The following is a 6,319-nucleotide window of genomic DNA, read 5'->3' as shown; positions in this document are numbered from 1 at the left end:
CCACTTCTCTGAAACATATCCCTATTCTCACAGAGCTCTGATGAGTGATGAGCTGGACAATCTAGTTAACCATTCACCTAAGGTGAAATGCAGTCTTAACTGTGAATGACCCATATGGGAATTTCCAGCATTGGAAATTTCCAGCATTGGGGAGCTGTTTGGAGAAGTTTTTTAGAGAGTGCCATCATGGCAGGCAAATTAAAGGGGTATACAAGAAGCTAAGTACTTTCAAAGCATAATTTTTTAAAAGTTGAAAAAAGGAGTTTCATACAAAATACCATGAATTTATGTCAAAAATGTATCTAGCTCTTTAATGAGGGAACCAATAATATGACAAAACTAATTCAAGAAAAAATGGAGGAACTAGGTATTTATAGACAATGAACAAAGATAGAATAGGATTGATAGGTTAGAAATAGGTTGTCAGATAAGATACAAAACTGCGTAGTGTCCTATAGGGCAATTTAAGCATAACCTCGGGTTATCTTTACTGCTGGACAGGAACCGTTTGCATGTGGACTGGATAAAAATGTACATGTTGACTTGTAAAAGTGCTGAGCTCTAATCAATAGCAAGGAAAAGGTCAAACAGAGGTATATTCCCCTAGGTGATTAACTGATTTTGGGGTAGGCCTGTGAAATAATACTGTAGCATGATGCTAGAAAGGATATACTTTCTTTTTTCCAAGTGTTGGGAAATGGATGTTTTATATCTGTGTATGTGCATTTTTGTGTCTGTTTATAGGTGTATATGTATGTACTGTATATATGATATATATCCAAATTATATGTGTATATATATAGTATATACATACATATTTATATATAACAACATGCATAGTCTATATATTTATGTACATACAGATGTACACACATATACATACATTTTCTATTTTACAGATATATACGTAAAACCTCCCTAACTTCTTTTTTTTTAAGTTTATTTGTTTATTTTGAGAGAAAGAGAGAATGGGGGAGAGGCAGAGAGAGAAAGAGGGAGAGAAAGAGAATCCTAAGCAAGATTTGGTGCAGGGCTCGAACTCACGAACTGTGAGATCGTGATCTGAGTTGAAACCAAGAGTCGGATGCTCAAATGACTGAGCCACACAGGCACCCCCAACCCTCCCTAACTTCTAAAGCAGTGATACTGCTGCTTGGTAGCACTGGTAGTGCACTGCTGTTGGCATCTGGATATTGTCTCCACAGATTCTGCTTTGAGTGGTTTAGGATGTACCCTGGGCATCAGAATTTTTCAATGTCTGCCCCAATAATGACCTTTATCCCTTTCCTAAGGGAGCTTTTCTGTAAATGAGTAGAGAGGTTCTTTTACCTCATGGGGAGGGAATCCTGCACCATCTTGGTGGGTTTTTCAGGTTTCCTGCATTTAGATTCTCCTTGGTTTCATTATTCTTCATTAGAAGAGTGGGACATCCAAATAGCTCCTCACCTGGCTGGCTAAAATAGCTGAGCTCCAAACCCGTGTAGAATCAGTATTTTCTGCCAGGAATCTGGTAGCCTATCAAGATGGGGCAGCCAGTGTAAAAAGGGTGCATGGAGGTGCAAGCCTCCTTAACCAGGAGAAAGATCTGGCATATGCAGCTGGTGGCAGAAAGGGGAGGGTAGCAAGCATTGGATTTCTCAAGCACAGTCTTTGCACAGATGGCTTCACTGTCAGCCACGTCCTTTATGAAAAGCTGCTGCTTGCTCTCTTCTTGGGAGGCCTATGGCTACCGTGAGCCATTGATCCTGTAATTTCTTAGCTAAGAATGTCATTTTCACCTCCCCACTGCATTTTTGCCTTTTCCATCATGTCCTGCAAGCTCTTATTACATGACCAGCTCAGTTTTCTTCACGGTCTCTTATGTTCTGACCTGGCTTCCAGTGCTCTTGGGACTTTTCCTGGGGAGGTGGGATGGGGGCATAGTGTCGAAGAGGAGCATGAGATGCTCTGGAAAGTACCAGAAGTGCAGTCCAAGCTTGGGACTGTCATGTGTTGAGTGCTGTCCCTCAAAATTTATATGTTGAAGTCCTAATTTTCAGTACTTCAGAATTTGACCTTATTTGCAAATTAAGTCACTGTAGATGTAATTAGTTAATGTGAGGTCATTAGTGTGGACTCTACTCCAATATAACTGATATTCTTATAAAAAATGGGAAATTTGGACCCAGAGACAGACAGATGCCTAGAACTTCACGTAAACATGAAGTCAGAGACTAGGGTGATGCTTCTACAGGCCAAGTAACACCAATGATTGCCCCCAAACTACCAGAAGCTAGGAGAGAGAAGGCACAGAACAGATTCTACCTCCTTTCTCTCAGAATGACCCAGCACTGCTGATGACACCTTGATCTTTGACTTCTAGCCTCTAGAACTGTGCGACTGTAAATGTCTATTGTTTAAGTGACTCAGTTTGGAAACTTTGTAGTGGTGGCCGTAAGAAGCTAGTACTGGACCCAAAGATGAGGGACCTCTTCTTCCTCTTCTGTTTGTCCCTCAGGCACTGGAGCGGTTCTCTTCTAACGTGCTCCTGAGAGATGAAAACTTCTCAGAGCTGCCTCAGGGTCCGAGGAGGACCAGCCAAGGGGTCCCTTTCTACAGAGCAGCTCTACATCTTGTCTTTTTATACCCTGAACCTCCATGTTAAATTTCATTTGCAGAAACAGATAATCTGTCAAGAGAGTTAGAAACCCCCACTGCTCTCAAGATGAGCACCTCTTTTTGCCAACATTTTGTTAGTCTTCCAGCTGTTCTCATTCTAAGTGTTTTCTTAGTTGATTCCTGGACTCAAAAAGAAGCCCCTCTTCTTTTTAAAAAATTTGTTTTTAATGTTTTATTTATTTTTGAGACAGAGACAGAGCATGAGCAGAGGAGGGGCAGAGAGAGAGGGAGACACAGAATCCAAAGCAAGCTCCAGGCTCTGAGCCATCAGCACAGAGCCTGACATGGGGTTCGAACTCACAAACCATGAGATCATGACCTGAGCCAAAGTCGGACCCTTAACTGACTGAGCCAGCCAGAAGCTCAAGTCCCTCTTCTGATCAACTCTTTTTAAGGTTGAACTATGGACCTGCTTCTGAAAATGTGGAGTCAGGAAGGGGGAAAACTGAGAAAACAGGCCTGTTTTTCCCTGATCCTGAAGGCCAGGTTTCCACCAGGCCCTTCCCAGAGGGCAGGTCCTATGAGCAGCATGGCCTTGTGAGGGTCGTTCCATGTGGCAAGAGGAGAATGAGAATGGTGAGGGACCTCACTGCTGACACAACTCATCCCAACCCTGTGTTAATTTCTTAGCTGGCTTGGGTCTCTCACTCACCCCTCTGGTCCAGGGTCATGCTTACCACCTTTGCTATCATCTGGTAACACTGAATTCCTCCCTCCAGGAACAAGGCTTCATTTGCTCCATCACATGGTGGGTGCCTACGGCTACCTCCACTGTGGCTGCTTCAGACTCTGAAGCATACTCTGACCTTCCTGCTGGCCTCTCGGAAATGTTAACTGTTCTCATCACTTCCATGCTCCAACAACTCTGCATTACCCACTTAGGGAGCAGTTCATGAGGACTTATAGTTCAAGGGCACTTTTGTAACTATACCTGTGACCAGGGGAGCAGGCAGAAAGAGCTATGCAGTAATAAGAGATAAAAATTAGCACTTGGGCCACGCATGATTTTATGTGCTCTTACAACAACCCTATTAGGTAGGCACTATTATCCTCAACTAACAGATGATGAAATCGAGGCTCAGAGAGGTTAAGTAAGTCGTTTAATGTTGCATGGTCAATCAATAGCAGAATAGGAATTCAACCCAGGTAGTCTGGCTCCAGAGCCCTGTTCTGAAGTACCATGTTAACCACCCTTAATGAATATTCACAGCAGAGGGCTGAGTTCCAAGCCCAGGAGCATGTATGTCTGGATGGGTTTCTGAGGTCTAAGAGAGAGCATTGAAAACAGTGGGGAAGGTGCAGGTTGATAGTAATTCACAAATCAACAGGAATGTTGCCTGTTACGTAAAGACCATAATGAGGCCTATAGGAAGTACTGAACTAAATGGCCACTGTGAAATTTTTTTTAAGTATGTATTTATTTTTGAGGGAGACAGCACGAGTTGGGGAAAGGCAGAGAGAGAGGGGGACAGAGGATCCGAAGTGGGCTTCGTGCTAACAGCCCTACATGGGGCTCAAACTCATGAATTGTGAGATCATGACCTGAGCCGAAGTCAGATGCTCAACTGACTGAGCCATCCAGGTGCCCCATACCAAACGTGTAAGTGGCAGATAATTACAGCTTCCTCTTGGGCCTTAGGCCAACCTACAGGAAATGTTAAAGTATCAAAAAGGACCTCTGTCTGAGCCACAGTGAGGTGGTTCTACATCTTTAAATATCCAATCTGTTTTATTGTTGTCATTTCTATATCTAATTTTCCTGGGAAAGTAGGGGCCTTTGCCAAGAATTTCCTGGGAATAGATACAAACAAAAAATCATTTCCTATACAGAGTAACAGATTTTTAGTATCATACTGGTCATATGGTCCTTCTTTTTCGTGTTGTGGGATTAGACTGCTTTGTTGGAATGATAGCCTTTGCCACTTGCAGGGTCAGCTGTCTCAGTCCTCCTCTGGAAACAGGTTTTCAGTATGATCTTTATGGCAGGATCCAGACTCAACCTGCATGCAGGGAACCCCGGTCATACTTGATTGATGGCCACAGCTGCCTGGCTAATTGGTGTGTGGGTCCTTCCCGCTTCCCTGCCATGCTGGGCTGTAGCTTAGGCTTTATTGAATGTCATTCTCTGCTTGTCCCCATGTTGGTGGAAAGTGCAATTTCCAGCTTCGACATGCAGTGCTGTGGGCTCCCGTCTAGCCAGGCTGTGTGCTGGTGAGGTAATTGGAGCTGGAGCCTCTGCTGGACTCCCACTGCCAGGCTGACCCGGAGGTTAAAAGACACAACTGCTAACAGGCACTGAAAGCACTGGTGTCTCCCTGGAGGCATGAGGAGCTTGCACAGGAAATCGATATGGCAGAGATTATCCTGCTCTACCTTTGTCCCTTTTCACCAAGACTAGATAATAGGAGGGATGTCCCCAGGGTACGTCATTCATTTTGCATGAGAAGTTGGAGGTGAGACCAGAGAAGGCAAAAGCCCCTCTTTCGAAATGCCTTCTGCTGTGGACTTTTGATTATAGAACTATTGACCAGCCTGTTCTTCCTCACAGGAGATCTCTTAAAAAATATATCCTACATGGAAATTCAATATATGAAACAGAGGAGCAGATGTAGCAGGAGCCATAGATGCCTTGCTCCATGTTGCACTGGCCTGGTTTGAGTTCACCAGCCAAGATGGGCAGATTGTATCCCTGCTTCTCTGCCCGTGAGTTTTCTTCTATAGCCTCTACAGAGGTTCCCTCAGGTGGCCTGCAGGAATGTATGGGATTGAAGGGTTTGTGATCCCCTCAGGGTTGCCCTCAACCAATGGGTTCCAAACATGGTGGAAAAATTCTCTAGATTCCTGCCACTTGGTGGGAAATATTTTAGGTGAGTTCCACACAAATCTTCAGAGGGCCTCCAACAGACTTTGTCTCTGCTGTCCTCTACTCATTAATACACAACTTGTGGCTCTTTCTCCCTTTCCAGTTTCACTATCTGTATTTGTGCTTCCTGGGAGTCTAAATTTGGGGGAACCAAATCAAGACAGTAGAACTTACTCTGGTATAGAAAGGATGAGGAACCTAGGATAAGATCACTTGACTTTCTCATGTCCTTTTCTCATGTCGCTGACCCCACCATCCTCATGAGGTTGGTCCCTGAACCTCCCAGAGAGCTTGAGGTATGCTATTCAAGAGGAATCTATCTCCTTTTCAAACTGAAAATATCCATGGTGTGCCTGGGTGGCTCAGTTGGTTCAGTGTCTGACTTCGGCTCAGGTCATGATCTTGCGGTTCATGAGTTCGAGCCCCGCGTCAGGCTCTGTGCTGACAGCTCAGAGCCTGGAGCCTGCTTTGGATTCTATGTTTCCCTCTCTCTGCCCCTCCCCCCACTCACGCTCTGTCTTTCTCTCTCTCTCTCTCAAAAATAAACATAAAAAAATTTAAAAAAATACCCAAGACAGAGTTGATCTATCCTTCTAAGTCCTGCCCTTTTCCTTTCTTTCCGTATCTTGAAGATGGTCCCACCACTCCTGCATTTCCGTAGGGCCTGAGTATGGTCTTGTACTTCTTATGGTCCATCAACTAATCTCCCCTTGACCCTTCATATGCAGTTAGCTCTATGTCCTCCCAATTCTACCGTCTAAATAGTAGCTAGACACCTCCCATCCTAACTAACTCCAC

This window comes from Panthera pardus, unplaced genomic scaffold, assembly GCF_024362965.1.
Source record: "Panthera pardus isolate Hobbes unplaced genomic scaffold, ASM2436296v1 HiC_scaffold_7, whole genome shotgun sequence".
NCBI classification, from domain to species: Eukaryota; Metazoa; Chordata; class Mammalia; order Carnivora; family Felidae; genus Panthera; species Panthera pardus.
This window is presented reverse-complemented; position numbering follows the sequence as displayed.